This window comes from Bombina bombina, chromosome 2, assembly GCF_027579735.1.
Source record: "Bombina bombina isolate aBomBom1 chromosome 2, aBomBom1.pri, whole genome shotgun sequence".
Taxonomy (NCBI): domain Eukaryota; kingdom Metazoa; phylum Chordata; class Amphibia; order Anura; family Bombinatoridae; genus Bombina; species Bombina bombina.
In genome coordinates, this window is record NC_069500.1 from 1,437,339,966 (window position 1) to 1,437,359,282 (window position 19,317).

The following is a 19,317-nucleotide window of genomic DNA, read 5'->3' on the forward strand; positions in this document are numbered from 1 at the left end:
AGTCTGTTGTCTGTCACATCTCTGTGTTTATTTATACCTCTATATGTATATAGTGTAACTGTATTATTATTCTGTTGTCTATCATATCTCTGTGTTTATTTATACCTCTATATGTATATAGTGTAAATGTATTATTATTCTGTTGTCTGTCATATCACTGTGTTTATTTATACCTCTATATGTATATAGTGTAATTATATTATTAGTCTGTTGTCTGTCATATCTCTGTGTTTATTTATACCTCTATATATATATATATATATATATATAGTGTAAATGTATTATTATTCTGTTGTCTGTCATATATCTGTGTTTATTTATACCTCTATATGTATATAGTGTAAATGTATTATTATTCTGTTGTCTGTCATATCTCTGTGTTTATTTATACCTCTATATGTATATAGTGTAACTGTATTATTAGTCTGTTGTCTGTCACATCTCTGTGTTTATTTATACCTCTATATGTATATAGTGTAAATGTATTATTATTCTGTTGTCTGTCATATCTCTGTGTTTATTTATACCTCTATATGTATATAGTGTAACTGTATTATTATTCTGTTGTCTATCATATCTCTGTGTTTATTTATACCTCTATATGTATATAGTGTAAATGTATTATTAGTCTGTTGTCTGTCATATCTCTGTGTTTATTTATACCTCTATATGTACATAGTGTAAATGTATTATTAGTCTGTTGTGTGTCATATCTATGTGTTTATTTATATCTCTATATGTATATAGTGTAACTGTATTATTATTCTGTTGTCTATCATATCTCTGTGTTTATTTATACCTCTATATGTATATAGTGCAACTGTATTATTATTCTGTTGTCTATCATATCTCTGTGTTTATTTATACCTCTATATGTATATAGTGTAACTGTATTATTATTCTGTTGTCTGTCATATCTCTGTGTTTATTTATACCTATATATGTATATTGTGTAAATGTATTATTATTCTGTTGTCTGTCATATATCTGTGTTTATTTATACCTCTATATTTATATATATATATATATATATATATCTATATATATAAATATAGTGTAAATGTATTATTATTCTGTTGTCTGTCATATCTCTGTGTTTATTTATACCTCTATATATATATATATATATATATATATATATATATATATATAGTGTAAATGTATTATTATTCTGTTGTCTGTCATATATCTGTGTTTATTTATACCTCTATATGTATATAGTGTAAATGTATTATTATTCTGTTGTCTGTCATATCACTTTGTTTATTTATACCTCTATATGTATATAGTGTAAATGTATTATTATTCTGTTGTCTGTCATATCTCTGTGTTTATTTATACCTCTATATGTATATAGTGTAAATGTATTATTATTCTGTTGTCTGTCATATCACTGTGTTTATTTATACCTCTATATGTATATAGTGTAACTGTATTATTAGTCTGTTGTCTGTCATATCTCTGTGTTTATTTATACCTCTATATGTATATAGTGTAACTGTATTATTATTCTGTTGTCTGTCATATCTCTGTGTTTATTTATACCTCTATATGTATATAGTGTAAATGTATTATTAGTCTGTTGTCTGTCATATCTCTGTGTTTATTTATACCTCTATATGTATATAGTGTAACTGTATTATTATTCTGTTGTCTATCATATCTCTGTGTTTATTTATACCTCTATATGTATATAGTGTAAATGTATTATTAGTCTGTTGTCTGTCATATCTCTGTGTTTATTTATACCTCTATATGTACATAGTGTAAATGTATTATTAGTCTGTTGTGTGTCATATCTATGTGTTTATTTATATCTCTATATGTATATAGTGTAACTGTATTATTATTCTGTTGTCTGTCATATCACTGTGTTTATTTATACCTCTATATGTATATAGTGTAACTGTATTATTAGTCTGTTGTCTGTCATATCTCTGTGTTTATTTATACCTCTATATGTATATAGTGTAACTGTATTATTATTCTGTTGTCTGTCATATCTCTGTGTTTATTTATACCTCTATATGTATATAGTGTAAATGTATTATTATTCTGTTGTCTATCATATCTCTGTGTTTATTTATACCTCTATATGTATATAGTGTAAATGTATTATTATTCTGTTGTCTGTCATATCACTGTGTTTATTTATACCTCTATATGTATATAGTTTAACTATATTATTAGTCTGTTGTCTGTCATATCTCTGTGTTTATTTATACCTCTATATGTATATAGTGTAAATGTATTATTATTCTGTTGTCTGTCATATCTCTGTGTTTATTTATACCTCTATATGTATATAGTGTAAATGTATTATTATTCTGTTGTCTGTCATATCTCTGTGTTTATTTATACCTCTATATGTATATAGTGTAACTGTATTATTAGTCTGTTGTCTGTCACATCTCTGTGTTTATTTATACCTCTATATGTATATAGTGTAAATGTATTATTATTCTGTTGTCTGTCATATCTCTGTATTTATTTATACCTCTATATGTATATAGTGTAACTGTATTATTATTCTGTTGTCTATCATATCTCTGTGTTTATTTATACCTCTATATGTATATAGTGTAAATGTATTATTAGTCTGTTGTCTGTCATATCTCTGTGTTTATTTATACCTCTATATGTACATAGTGTAAATGTATTATTAGTCTGTTGTGTGTCATATCTATGTGTTTATTTATATCTCTATATGTATATAGTGTAACTGTATTATTATTCTGTTGTCTATCATATCTCTGTGTTTATTTATACCTCTATATGTATATAGTGCAACTGTATTATTATTCTGTTGTCTATCATATCTCTGTGTTTATTTATACCTCTATATGTATATAGTGTAACTGTATTATTATTCTGTTGTCTGTCATATCTCTGTGTTTATTTATACCTCTATATGTATATAGTGTAAATGTATTATTATTCTGTTGTCTGTCATATCTCTGTGTTTATTTATACCTCTATATGTATATTGTGTAAATGTATTATTATTCTGTTGTCTGTCATATATCTGTGTTTATTTATACCTCTATATATATATATATATATATATATATATATATATATATATATATATATATATATATATAGTGTAAATGTATTATTATTCTGTTGTCTGTCATATCTCTGTGTTTATTTATACCTCTATATATATATATATATATATATATATATATAGTGTAAATGTATTATTATTCTGTTGTCTGTCATATATCTGTGTTTATTTATACCTCTATATGTATATAGTGTAAATGTATTATTATTCTGTTGTCTGTCATATCTCTGTGTTTATTTATACCTCTATATGTATATAGTGTTGTCAGAGTATATGAATATTATGATGAATATTACATATGTGTACATATATATATATATATATATATATATGTATATTTTATACACTGTATATGTTAGATGAGAACTCAGGATTAATTAAACATGAGTTTGTTGAACACAGCTTCTAATACACGTCTATCAGGATTGACGATCAGTAGAGCCTTTTTGAAACACAAACATTTCTTTTCTAAAGGAAATAGCTCAGTGACCCTATTCATTTGACTATATATGCAGATTTTTATAACCTCAGAACATTTGGTGAGGTGAGAAAAGAATGTGTTCAAGGACCCCTTTGGAATTTGACACGTGTGATACAACAGTTCTATCTCACTGAATCTCTATTTGAAGACTTACTGCAAAAACCCCTCTTGGGGGAAGGTGACACAAATAAAATCAAATACACATCTGCACTGCTGGCTAAACAGGAAATATGCTGTTTTAAAGACTCTTACAACTCCTCATGGATTGACCCCATGTGATCGACATAAACAGGATTTATGTATTCAGGAAGAAATACACAGAAATGTCACATACTATATCTGGGTGGATGCAAATATCAGGAGTTTTAAATACTACCAATCTGGAGATATAAAAATAAGCTGTTATTTGCAAAGAAATGCCAGAATACTGATAAAATTATAATGCATTTTAAGCTAATAATTAGCAGTGTTAAATTACCTTAATATAATAAAATGTTAATAATATAACATATTTGGTATCAGAATAATCAGAAAAAATAACCTAATATTAACCATCTGTAATTGGGGTTATATATGATTAATGCAGAGAGTGTGATCTGATTAAATAACCATTTTATAAAAAAAAAATTAACTTGCTTAAAAATGTCAGAAATGCTGTATTGTATTGCTATGTTGTACTGTATGCTGCCACCTGGTGTTATGTTGCGAGAACTACAGCCAGAAGGTTCTTTCTGGCTGTTAAAAATGAAATTTCCAAGGGCCAATCCGATTTAGACTTCCCAGATAACCAATGGGAAGGTCAGCTCCCGTAGTGCCACCCACATGATGTCATCAATGATTATATAATGGGAGTGTTGAATGCACAAGAGAGAGTTGTCTGTAACTTGTTGAAAATTAGTGATCTGATTTTGGCTGCGATATACCTGAAAAAAAAAAAAAAGTTCACTTCAGCAAGGAGCTTAAAACTTATCCTTGATTTGTGCAAAAACCTTCTTTCAAATGAGATGACCTAAAGACCGCTACGAATTGGTTCAAAATTGGTGAAGTATATTGTATTTTAAATTGGTAGTTATAAGCCTAGGTATTGTTCAAATCTGTGTCTGAATTGGCTAAGTAACTCATCTATACAAGTTCTGATATTGTCGGTTAATTTTGTATTAGGATAAATTGCAGTTAAATAGCAGAATATATATTTTATCCTATTGTTTTATAAACACTGTTTAGAATTGTATTGCTTGGATGTTAAAGGTTTTTAGTCCCATTGTGTTAAATAAATAAGGCTGAATTGTGAAGGTATATTGTTCTGGGTTTTGTAAGAAGAATAGCATATCTTAAGAGTTGGTTCTAACGCATATAAACTTTTATTTAGTTTCCTTTTATTGCAAATATAGTTCAATATGTTTATGGATATTAACTAAATAAAAGAATTCAGATATTTATATTAATTGTATGGTCTAGTAGGTGCATGGTTGATAAGGGTTTCTATTTCTTTGTATTGTGTTTATAACCCTGCCATAAACTTATATATATTATTTGGATAGCACTGCTAAGATTTTCATAAATATACTGACATAATAATTGGAGGCATTGCATGAGATTTAATAATATCCATCATAATTGATATAATATATTTGTAAATAAACAGAAATTATTATAAAAGAAAAAAAAAAAATTCATATTTCGATATTAATATTTTGAAGATATATTTTTTTTTTGAAAAGTTGAAATATTAATTTTCATATTTCGAGATTGACATTAATATCTTGAAATATTATTAAAGATTAATTTTGAAAAATTAATAAAAATATTAATTTTTCATATTTCAAAATTAGTCAAAAATATTAATTTTTCATATTTTCAAAGTTAATCAAAAATATTAATTTTTCATATTTCGGAATATTAATTTTTCATATTTCAAAATTAATAATTTTTTTTTGAAATATAACATTTTTCTCTCTTTTTATTGGCAAAAATTGTATTAGCATTTTAGTTAAATAAATACTAAACCAATACAATAATGTCTGTAGCCAGAAGTGACTCATTTAATTCTATACATAGCAATGAAATTGGTCCCATAACCATACCTATTACTAAAGGTCAGGTCCTTAAGAAAGATATCTTAAGTTACCTTAAAGGGAAGTTTAATATTGCGGGTGAATTAAATGATTTTATGGATATGCTTGAAACTAGGGCTAAAAATATTACCGTTAATAATAATATGTGGAATGAAGAGAATGAATTCTTCCAGGAATTATTAATGATTAATCAATGCAAAGATCCCAAAAAGCGAGAAGAACTAATACTAAAATCCTGGCCCCTTTTAATATGCATAATTGACGAAATGTCATTTTGTGTCACAGACAAACGATTGCGAATACAGGAGCTAGAAAATAGTATTCGTTCCTCGCGCAGACGCGAAGAGGGTTTAAAAATAGCCAAAAATAAAATGGATGAATTTGCCCAAAACCTAGCCACCTTAGATAAGCACAATATGGACTTAATCGCGCAGATACAAGATTTAAATAAACAGCTTGCGCAAAGCCAGAGAGAATTAAGCGATTTAAAAAGGTCATATCGCCATAATGAAAACCCCTATATTAGCAATGAGAATAATACAGATAATGCTAACTCCTTTAGCGAACGCGTCAGGGACGAGGTACGAAAATATATAGAACAACATAGACAAATGACCCCTAACGGGTCAGAAGTAGATTTCCCAAATAGACAATCCCCTCAGGATGTAAATCCAGAGGACAGCTGTAGCGCAGCTGATGCAGGGGAGGGAAACTCTAACAGAGAATCCCAAAATAAGTCTGATAAAGTCTATGATTCACATAAAATAATCACCTTTGTACAACGCGCAGTACCTATATTCTCCAATAAGGGAACAACATCTGTAATTGATCATTTACAGGCTTTTGAAAATGCGTTAGCTATAATGAATGTTACAAGTGAGAAATTGAAAATTGAATTTCTGCCTTGGGTATTTGACAGTAAGCATCACAAATTCTTTGCTTCACTAAAGGATATGAATATTCATTCCTGGAATGGGGTAAAACAACAATGCAGAAAAGAATTCGGGCAATATCGCACTAAAACTGCCGCAAAAATAGCGGTATATGGTTTAAAGTGTCGTGCGAATCAGAGTCCAGTCGAATTCCTTTCTGTATTGAAAAATGCGTACAGTATGGCTGAAGATAATCCCAGATTTGATGGCTCAGAATTTGTAAATTTATTTTTTGAAGCATTGCCTACACCCATCAAAATCAACTTAGCTAGAGATTTTGATGAGGACTGCTCATTGGAATGGCTGATCAAAGAGAGTACGAAGTTATACTCTATTCAGCAGTCCAGTGAGCAGGGGGTTAAAAAGGAGTCAAAACCCAAAATTGTGGCAGAAACTAGGGTGTCACCTAGCCCCCTCAATTTGGAGTCCAACAAGAGGACTTATGCAGAGGTGGCCAGTCAAAACAGGCCATCTCCACAGAGGTTTAATTCTGCCCCTCCCCCTACACAGGTTGAGGCGCAGGGAGACTATAACCAAAGTGGGGGACATAATCAGGTGAATAATTACTCACAAAGAGAATACTCACCAAATAATTGGTATCCGCGCAAGGGTAGATACAATAGACGGCGAAGATATTCTCAGGGTAACCAGACACCCCAGGTATATAATGCTCCCCAAAGTACTAATGCTGAACAAGCTGAACCCCAGGGGCAACCACGCCAGAATAGAAATAGTGGCCCTGATTCTGAGGGAACCCAATGGTCCAGGAATCAGTACAATGGGGCACCAAGAGATAGGCCCAGGGGTAGAGGTAACTTGTACAATCAGGTAGATATGCTGTTTACCCAATTAAATCGGTTGAGCGAACAAATCGCTAATATGAGTCAAAAATCTACGGCTCAGCAACCGAACAATACTTTTTTAGGGGTACAGCCAGTGGTCAGCAGTGGACCACAGGCACAGTCATAAATACTGCAGTATCACCTGAAGGGGAGGGGAGAGATATACAAAATGTAGTAATAAATATCAATGATACTAATCATGTTATCTCCCCACAGACCGGAAACGGACAAATTAGCTGTGACAATGAGCGATATCAGCCGGGAAAAATTAACCAAACTTTTCCTCTGCAGTGTTCTCTTAACATTATTTCCACAGATGCAGTACACAAGAACCCAGCTGACCTTGTCATAGGGGAAACAGGTAGGTATGAAATTTCCTCTGCATCGAATGACGCAGCGGATCCAGGTAAAACGTGGCGAAGCCCACAGATGTACAAGAATGCAAATTTTATGTGTGAAATGATAGAAACTGCAGGAAGATATTATGTACTAGTTGAGCTGCAAGATTCAGTCTCCAACCCTATCAGGGGATTAATTGACACTGGGTCACAGGCAACTATCTTATCCCACAGGTACTACACACAGCTAAATGAGCTAACACCCCACAAACCCAAAATAAGAGAATTTGACGGTTCTCTAATAGGTGTTGGGGGTGACTCCCTAAAAGTCTACGGTACTGCCTGGTTAAAATTTAAATTGGGGAACAGGGTCATAAGACACCCTGTCATTATAGTGGATCTGCCAACTGATCGTTTAATTATTGGTAGTGATCTCCTGAAACGATTAAGCACCATAATTGATTGCATAAATAATGTAATTTGGTCGCAAGTTAAACGGCCTATCAATTATGAAAAATCTGGTACATCTCGCACCCGACACAGCTGTCACGTGGTGGAAGAGAAACCAGATGCTGTGGAGATTCATTTCAGGAATAACTCTACACCTGAAATCACTATTCTACAAATAGATGATCAGACTCCTTTTAGTGGCTCTGATGGTAATACTTTTAAAATTTCGCCCGGAAAAATAGCGAATATCTCCCTAGATGGCGATATATTAACCATATCACTCCACAAGGGGGATCCTAAAATCCCTAAAGGGGGAGACCATGCTCAATACCTCACAGGGATTGAGAGAGTTAAAGAGGATCTATTTATCCCTATACAAGTGCATGACCTTGGTAAAACCAAGTATGCTAAAATAAATTTAAAACAGGAAGCTAGCTATATAAGCGAAGGTTTATTAGCGCAAATAGCTGAACCTAAAGTGATTAAATATCTTTCTCCCCAAGACCACTGTGTCAACGGCCTGGATGACAGGTCTGAAAGCTATAACATCACAGCTAAGTGCTTATTATCTATCTCTATTGGTAATAAGTCAGTGAAGCACCTGTTTTTAGTTTTAAATACTCCCCATAATCAAATATACATTGGCAATGATATCTTACATAGATATGCCATACAAATAGATTTGATTAATTCTTGCCTCTGGAGCAGGTTAAAGGGGGACCCTGAAGTATTTCAGGATGAAAATGCAGCCCTGAAATCAAACCAGCAATTGCCATATGCTGTGAATATGCAGGTATCTAGCGATGTTATAATTCCTGCTGGGGCTGATAAATTTCTTTTACCCTTACAGGTAAAGAGAGGTCAGAAATTAAAAACTTCTGAAACACTGATTTGCCTCTCCCATAGAATACAAAATCTGGGTGTCTCAGTAACCTACACTCCTATGGTGAATATTGGAACTGTTCCAATAAATATTATTGTGCATAACATGACCCCACAGGATATAACATTATCCAAGGGAACTACCATAGGATATGCACTGGAATCAAGTTATTACACTTTTGGATTCCAGAATAATGTAATTGGGCTAATACCTGAAGGATACCTAACTGAAGAACAATTAATAGAACAATCCTTTGCATCTATGCCAGAGGGTCTATTTAATATTCAGTCTATTTATCCCTTCAGCTCAGAGGAAGGCATCTGTAAAATTGAAGAAGCCTCTCTAGTGTTTGATCAGCCAATCAAACAGCAAGATTACCCCAATCCCCAGAGTCATGGGAGCAATATAAATTATAATCAAGGGGATCTCACCTCTAGGTTGGAAGAAGCCTATGAAATAGGACAGCCTGAAATCTTTCCAGGATTTCAGCAAATAGTCGAAGAGCAAATATCCTTAGCCAATGGCTGTTCTAGCGATGATGAACGCCAACAGCTGCGAGAACTCCTGATGGAGTACAAGGATATTTTCGCTAAGGATTCTTATGACTGTGGTACCACAGACTTGCACATTGCAAGAATACAAACAGATCCTAATGCGCCACCTGTATTTGTCAAACAATACAGACTTCCCTTAGCCTCATATGATTCTCTTGCAGAGATCATAAGGAATTTGGAAGAAAGAGGTATTATCAGACAGGTGCACAGCTCTTATAATAATCCTATTCTAGGTGTCCTTAAGCCCAATGGACAATGGCGTTTGTGTGCTGACTTAAGACAGCTAAACAAACGAGTATACATGTCTGGCTGGCCTGTACCATACATTGACCAGTGTCTAGCACAAATGCAGGGATCCAAAATATTCACTGCCATTGATTGTGCACAGGGATATTGGACCATAAAGGTACATGAAGAGGACCAATATAAGCTAGCATTCTCCTTCCAAAAGATTCAGTATGCATTCCAGAGACTTCCATTTGGATACATAAATTCTGGACATGAATTTGCTGTATTCATGCATAAGGCTATGCCTGACGCACTGGAAAGGGGGACCTTATCTTATGTGGATGATGTTTTAATCAAAAGCACAGACTTTGAAAAACACATTGCAGAGCTTAAACACGTCCTCAGCCAACTTAAAAGGGCAGGTGTCAAATTATCCCTGCAAAAAGCTCAATGGTGCCGCACTCGTGTAAACTTCTTGGGACATGAAGTTACTTCTGACGGATTAAATCCCCAGAAGAAAAAGGTAGAAGCGATAGTGAATTCTAAAAACCCAACTAACTTAAAGGAATTGAGATCATTCCTGGGTATGACAAATTATTCTCGCAAATTCATTGATAATTATGCGGAATTAGCTAAACCACTACTGCTTCTTCTGAAGAAAGATGTGAAATGGCACTGGAGTGAGTCTCAAGAGACAGCCATCAGAGAGCTGAAGAGAAAACTCACTCAAGCACCTTGCTTAGCGTACCCTGAAGGTGGCAAACCTTTCTTCTTAGAGACAGGTTACACAGATATAAGCATGAGTGCTGTGTTATACCAAAAGCATGATAATTTGAACAAAGCCATTGCTTATGCGAGCAAAAATCTATCCCCAGTAGAAATAAAGTTTAACGATTGCGAAAAAGCCCTCTTATCTACTGTATGGGCTCTACAAAATTTCCGCAGCTATATACAGGGCGAGAAAATTATTGTAGAAACGGCCCACCAGCCTTTGCTATATTTGCAAAGTGAGAGAATAAGAGATGGGAATTTGTCTAACAGCCGCATAACAGCGTGGACTCTTTCCTTACAAGGCTGGCCCTTAGAAATTCGCTACAAGCAGAATAAAAAGAATCCAGTCGCACAAGGGCTTGCTGAGCTCCACGACTGTACTGCTAGAGATCCTGGGGAAAAATTATCAGAAGATGATTTTCTGGAAGAACAATTGCTTTCCCCATATAAAATGTACAATGAAGACCATTGTCAAACATTACCTTGGGTATATGTTGATGGTTGTTCTTACCATGCCACTATTGATAATGAGCGCAGACTAGTCGCTGGCATTGGTATAACTGGGGCAAATGGATTCTCAAATATATCTGTAGGTTTCAACATTGGACCAAGATCCAGTCAAGTTGCAGAACTAACTGCTGTTTTCAAAACCATTGAAATGGCTATTGAACATGGTATTCATGAATTTGTGATCATAACTGACTCAAATTATGTGCGTGACAGTTTTGTTGAATACCTGCCAACTTGGAAAAGAAATGGCATGCAGAAAAGCAATAACAAACCAGTCAAGCATGGCAAATTGTTCTGCGAGATTGATAATCTGGTAGTATCCAATGATTTAACCATACACTGGAAAAAGACCAAGGGTCATTCCAGAGTTTTAGGTCCTGATAAGGAAGGCAATGACCTTGCGGACTCATTAGCCAAACAAGGAGCCATAACTGGAGAACTCCTTAATATTGAACACTTAATGGGTGCAATTCAGGTAGAAGCCATTACCAGAAACCAGGCAAAACAACAGAGTGAGCCTAACTTGGTACAATGGAGTCAGGATTCTCCTAGTGAGGACCTGATCACTAGTCAAAAAGAAGACCCCATTGTAGGCATCTTCTATAAACAAATAGAAGATCCTGAAAGCAACCCCATCTCAAAAGATGATTGTATTGGCAAAGAAGATCTGAGAATCTTAATAAAATCTAAATCACAATTCAAATTACAGGATGGTTTGTTAATTAGAACCTCCAAAACTGGCATCCAACAGTGGGTAGTACCCACCAAGTTCAGAGGTCTAATGCTTCAACATGCCCATGATGCTCCCACATCTGGTCATCGCGGTGCCAAACTCACGTACGAAATATTGCGTGACTACGCTTTTTGGCCACACATGTTGAAAGATGTTCAAACCTACTGTCAAGGGTGTTTAATCTGTCCACAGTTCCAACCCACTGCACCAACGCATAGAGCGCCATTGCAGAAAAGGGGGATGGTAATGCCATGGTCAGATATACAAATTGATTTTATTGGTCCGGTAACAAGGTCATCAAGAGGTAACAAGTACATGTTAACAGTGACATGCCTGTTCACTAAATGGGTAGAGTGCATTAGTGCACCTAACAATAGTGCTGAAACATGTGCAGCATTGCTCATCAACCATGTATTTTCCAGATTTGGTTTGCCCCAAAGAATCGAATCAGATCGGGGGACCCACTTCACTAGCGAAGTGATGACAAAAATGTGGAAAATACTAGGGGTTAAAAGAAAGCTCCATATTGCTTATAGAGCTGCCTCAAGTGGTGGTGTAGAGCGTTACAACCAATCCATTGTTAAAATCCTCAAAAAGTTTGTGAGTGAAACAGGTAAAGACTGGGATATAAAACTACCTCTAGTCTTAATGGCATTAAGAGCAACTCCAAGTAGTGCTACCAAGATGTCACCTTTTGAGCTGATGACTGGTAGAAGAATGGTTCTACCTCAGCATCTGCTGTACCGTACATCAGACCAAAATTTGATAAACGCTGCCAATACACATCAATATGTGGAAAACTTAAGAAAGCACCTGCAATATGCCTTTGCATTTGCTCAAAGGAATTTAGAAAGAGCCGCAACTGCCACTAAAACCTATTATGATCTCAAAACATCCAAAAAGGAATATGAAATAAATGATAAAGTTTATCTTTATAACTTTGGAAGAGATCAGGTTAGGGAGAAGAAATTTCTTCCCTCATGGAAAGGTCCTTTTGTCATTACTGACAAAATATCTCCAGTGGCCTATAAAATACGGATCCCCAAAAATGAAGGTTTCATAGATAAATGGGTACATATAAATCAACTGCGGGCATGTCATCCCAGGTCCCAACTACAAGTCATAGAGGGAGAATGAAGTGTCATATCCCCAAATGCACTAAAGACATACTGTAATTTAAAGATGCCTAACTGATAAACATGAAAGCTCAAAATAACAAACTTTCTTCATAAGAGACTGTCTATGAGGTATACGGTTGATCCTCATCAAATACCACTGACTTTAAGCCAATTCAAATACATGTGTCCTACATCTATTTGAAGTTGGAAGGGGGATTTATGTCAGAGTATATGAATATTATGATGAATATTACATATGTGTACATATATATATATATATATATATATGTATATTTTATACACTGTATATGTTAGATGAGAACTCAGGATTAATTAAACATGAGTTTGTTGAACACAGCTTCTAATACACGTCTATCAGGATTGACGATCAGTAGAGCCTTTTTGAAACACAAACATTTCTTTTCTAAAGGAAATAGCTCAGTGACCCTATTCATTTGACTATATATGCAGATTTTTATAACCTCAGAACATTTGGTGAGGTGAGAAAAGAATGTGTTCAAGGACCCCTTTGGAATTTGACACGTGTGATACAACAGTTCTATCTCACTGAATCTCTATTTGAAGACTTACTGCAAAAACCCCTCTTGGGGGAAGGTGACACAAATAAAATCAAATACACATCTGCACTGCTGGCTAAACAGGAAATATGCTGTTTTAAAGACTCTTACAACTCCTCATGGATTGACCCCATGTGATCGACATAAACAGGATTTATGTATTCAGGAAGAAATACACAGAAATGTCACATACTATATCTGGGTGGATGCAAATATCAGGAGTTTTAAATACTACCAATCTGGAGATATAAAAATAAGCTGTTATTTGCAAAGAAATGCCAGAATACTGATAAAATTATAATGCATTTTAAGCTAATAATTAGCAGTGTTAAATTACCTTAATATAATAAAATGTTAATAATATAACATATTTGGTATCAGAATAATCAGAAAAAATAACCTAATATTAACCATCTGTAATTGGGGTTATATATGATTAATGCAGAGAGTGTGATCTGATTAAATAACCATTTTATAAAAAAAAAATTAACTTGCTTAAAAATGTCAGAAATGCTGTATTGTATTGCTATGTTGTACTGTATGCTGCCACCTGGTGTTATGTTGCGAGAACTACAGCCAGAAGGTTCTTTCTGGCTGTTAAAAATGAAATTTCCAAGGGCCAATCCGATTTAGACTTCCCAGATAACCAATGGGAAGGTCAGCTCCCGTAGTGCCACCCACATGATGTCATCAATGATTATATAATGGGAGTGTTGAATGCACAAGAGAGAGTTGTCTGTAACTTGTTGAAAATTAGTGATCTGATTTTGGCTGCGATATACCTGAAAAAAAAAAAAAAGTTCACTTCAGCAAGGAGCTTAAAACTTATCCTTGATTTGTGCAAAAACCTTCTTTCAAATGAGATGACCTAAAGACCGCTACGAATTGGTTCAAAATTGGTGAAGTATATTGTATTTTAAATTGGTAGTTATAAGCCTAGGTATTGTTCAAATCTGTGTCTGAATTGGCTAAGTAACTCATCTATACAAGTTCTGATATTGTCGGTTAATTTTGTATTAGGATAAATTGCAGTTAAATAGCAGAATATATATTTTATCCTATTGTTTTATAAACACTGTTTAGAATTGTATTGCTTGGATGTTAAAGGTTTTTAGTCCCATTGTGTTAAATAAATAAGGCTGAATTGTGAAGGTATATTGTTCTGGGTTTTGTAAGAAGAATAGCATATCTTAAGAGTTGGTTCTAACGCATATAAACTTTTATTTAGTTTCCTTTTATTGCAAATATAGTTCAATATGTTTATGGATATTAACTAAATAAAAGAATTCAGATATTTATATTAATTGTATGGTCTAGTAGGTGCATGGTTGATAAGGGTTTCTATTTCTTTGTATTGTGTTTATAACCCTGCCATAAACTTATATATATTATTTGGATAGCACTGCTAAGATTTTCATAAATATACTGACATAATAATAGTGTAAATGTATTATTATTCTGTTGTCTGTCATATCTCTGTGTTTATTTATACCTCTATATGTATATAGTGTAAATGTATTATTATTATTCTGTTGTCTGTCATATCTCTGTGTTTATTTATACCTCTATATGTATATAGTGTAACTGTATTATTAGTCTGTTGTCTGTCATATCTCTGTGTTTATTTATACCTCTATATGTATATAGTGTAAATGTATTATTATTCTATTGTCTGTCATATCTCTGTGTTTATTTATACCTCTATATGTACATAGTGTAAATGTATTATTATTCTGTTGTCTGTCATATCTCTGTGTTTATTTATACCTCTATATGTACATAGTGTAAATGTATTATTAGTCTGTTGTCTGTTATATCTCTGTGTTTATTTATACCTCTATATGTATATAGTGTAAATGTATTATTAGTCTGTTGTCTGTCATATCTCTGTGTTTATTTATACCTCTATATGTATATAGTGTAACTGTATTATTAGTCTGTTGTCTGTCATATCTCTGTGTTTATTTATACCTCTATATGTATATAGTGTAAATGTATTATTATTCTGTTGTCTGTCATATCTCTGTGTTTATTTATACCTCTATATGTATATATTGTAAATGTATTATTAGTCTGTTGTCTGTTATATCTCTGTGTTTATTTATACCTCTATATGTATATAGTGTAAATGTATTATTAGTCTGTTGTCTGTCATATCTCTGTGTTTATTTATACCTCTATATGTATATAGTGTAAATGTATTATTAGTCTGTTGTCTGCCATATCTCTGTGTTTATTTATACCTCTATATGTATATAGTGTAACTGTATTATTATTCTGTTGTCTGTCATATCTCTGTGTTTATTTATACCACTATATGTATATAGTGTAACTGTATTATTAGTCTGTTGTCTGTTATATCTCTGTGTTTATTTATACCTCTATATGTATATAGTGTAAATGTATTATTAGTCTGTTGTCTGTCATATCTCTGTGTTTATTTATACCTCTATATGTATATAGTGTAAATGTATTATTATTATTCTGTTGTCTGTCATATCTCTGTGTTTATTTATACCTCTATATGTATATAGTGTAACTGTATTATTAGTCTGTTGTCTGTCATATCTCTGTGTTTATTTATACCTCTATATGTATTTAGTGTAAATGTATTATTATTCTGTTGTCTGTCATATCTCTGTGTTTATTTATACCTCTATATGTATTTAGTGTAAATGTATTATTATTCTGTTGTCTGTCATATCTCTGTGTTTATTTATACCTCTATATGTATATTGTGTAAATGTATTATTATTCTGTTGTCTGTCATATCTCTGTGTTTATTTATACCTCTATATGTATATAGTGTAACTGTATTATTATTCTGTTGTCTGTCATATCTCTGTGTTTATTTATACCTCTATATGTATATAGTGTAACTGTATTATTATTCTGTTGTCTGTCATATCTCTGTGTTTATTTATACCTCTATATGTATATAGTGTAACTGCATTATTAGTCTGTTGTCTGTCATATCTCTGTGTTTATTTATACCACTGTATGTATATAGTGTAAATGTATTATTATTCTGTTGTCTGTTATATCTCTGTGTTTATTTATACCTCTATATGTATATAGTGTAACTGTATTATTAGTCTGTTGTCTGTCATATCTCTGTGTTTATTTATACCTCTATATGTATATAGTGTAAATGTATTATTATTCTGTTGTCTGTCATATCTCTGTGTTTATTTATACCTCTGTATGTATATAGTGTAAATGTATTATTATTATTCTGTTATCTGTCATATATCTGTGTTTATTTATACCTCTATATGTATATAGTGTAAATGTATTATTATTCTGTTGTCTTTCATATCTCTGTGTTTATTTATACCTCTATATGTATATAGTGTAACTGTATTATTATTCTGTTGTCTGTCATATCTCTGTGTTTATTTATACCTCTATATGTATATAGTGTAAATGTATTATTATTCTGTTGTCTGTCATATCTCTGTGTTTATTTATACCTCTATATGTATATAGTGTAAATGTATTATTATTCTGTTGTCTGTCATATCTCTGTGTTTGTTTATACCACTATATGTATATATTGTAAATGTATTATTATTCTGTTGTCTGTCATATCTCTGTGTTTATTTATACCTCTATATGTATATAGTGTAAATGTATTATTAGTCTGTTGTCTGTCATATCTCTGTGTTTATTTATACCTCTATATGTATATAGTGTAAATGTATTATTATTCTGTTGTCTGTCATATCTCTGTGTTTATTTATACCTCTATATGTATATATTGTAAATGTATTATTAGTCTGTTGTCTGTTATATCTCTGTGTTTATTTATACCTCTATATGTATATAGTGTAAATATTATTAGTCTGTTGTCTGTCATATCTCTGTGTTTATTTATACCTCTATATGTATATAGTGTAACTGTATTATTAGTCTGTTGTCTGTCATATCTCTGTGTTTATTTATACCTCTATATGTATATAGTGTAAATGTATTATTATTCTGTTGTCTGTCATATCTCTGTGTTTATTTATACCTCTATATGTATATATTGTAAATGTATTATTAGTCTGTTGTCTGTTATATCTCTGTGTTTATTTATACCTCTATATGTATATAGTGTAACTGTATTATTAGTCTGTTGTCTGTCATATCTCTGTGTTTATTTATACCTCTATATGTATATAGTGTAAATGTATTATTAGTCTGTTGTCTGCCATATCTCTGTGTTTATTTATACCTCTATATGTATATAGTGTAACTGTATTATTATTCTGTTGTCTGTCATATCTCTGTGTTTATTTATACCTCTATATGTATATAGTGTAACTGTATTATTAGTCTGTTGTCTGTCATATCTCTGTGTTTATGTATACCTCTATATGTATTTAGTGTAAATGTATTATTATTCTGTTGTCTGTCATATCTCTGTGTTTATTTATACCTCTATATGTATATTGTGTAAATGTATTATTATTCTGTTGTCTGCCATATCTCTGTGTTTGTTTATACCACTACATGTATATAGTGTAACTGTATTAATATTCTGTTGTCTGTCATATCTCTGTGTTTATTTATACCTCTATATGTATATAGTGTAACTGTATTATTATTCTGTTGTCTGTCATATCTCTGTGTTTATTTATACCTCTATATGTATATAGTGTAACTGCATTATTAGTCTGTTGTCTGTCATATCTCTGTGTTTATTTATACCACTGTATGTATATAGTGTAAATGTATTATTATTCTGTTGTCTGTTATATCTCTGTGTTTATTTATACCTCTATATGTATATAGTGTAACTGTATTATTAGTCTGTTGTCTGTCATATCTCTGTGTTTATTTATACCTCTATATGTATATAGTGTAAATGTATTATTATTCTGTTGTCTGTCATATCTCTGTGTTTATTTATACCTCTGTATGTATATAGTGTAAATGTATTATTATTATTATTCTGTTATCTGTCATATATCTGTGTTTATTTATACCTCTATATGTATATAGTGTAAATGTATTATTAGTCTGTTGTCTGTCATATCTCTGTGTTTATTTATAACTCTATATGTATATAGTGTAACTGTATTATTAGTCTGTTGTCTGTCATATCTCTGTGTTTATTTATACCTCTATATGTATATAGTGTAAATGTATTATTAGTCTGTTGTCTGTCATATCTCTGTGTTTATTTATACCTCTATATGTATATAGTGTAAATGTATTATTATTCTGTTGTCTGTCATATCTCTGTGTTTATTTATACCTCTATATGTATATAGTGTAAATGTATTATTAGTCTGTTGTCTGTCATATCTCTGTGTTTATTTATACCTCTATATGTATATAGTGTAAATGTATTATTATTCTGTTGTCTGTCATATCTCTGTGTTTATTTATACCTCTATATGTATATAGTGTAAATGTATTATTAGTCTGTTGTCTGTCATATCTCTGTGTTTATTTATACCTCTATATGTATATTGTGTAAATGTATTATTAGTCTGTTGTCTGTCATATCTCTGTGTTTATTTATACCTCTATATGTATATAGTGTAACTGTATTATTAGTCTGTTGTCTGTCACATATCTGTATTTATTTATACCTCTATATGTATATAGTGTAACTGTATTATTATTCTGTTGTCTGTCATATCACTGTGTTTATTTATACCTCTATATGTATATAATGCAACTGTATTATTATTCTGTTGTCTATCATATCTCTGTGTTTATTTATACCTCTATATGTATATAGTGTAACTGTATTATTAT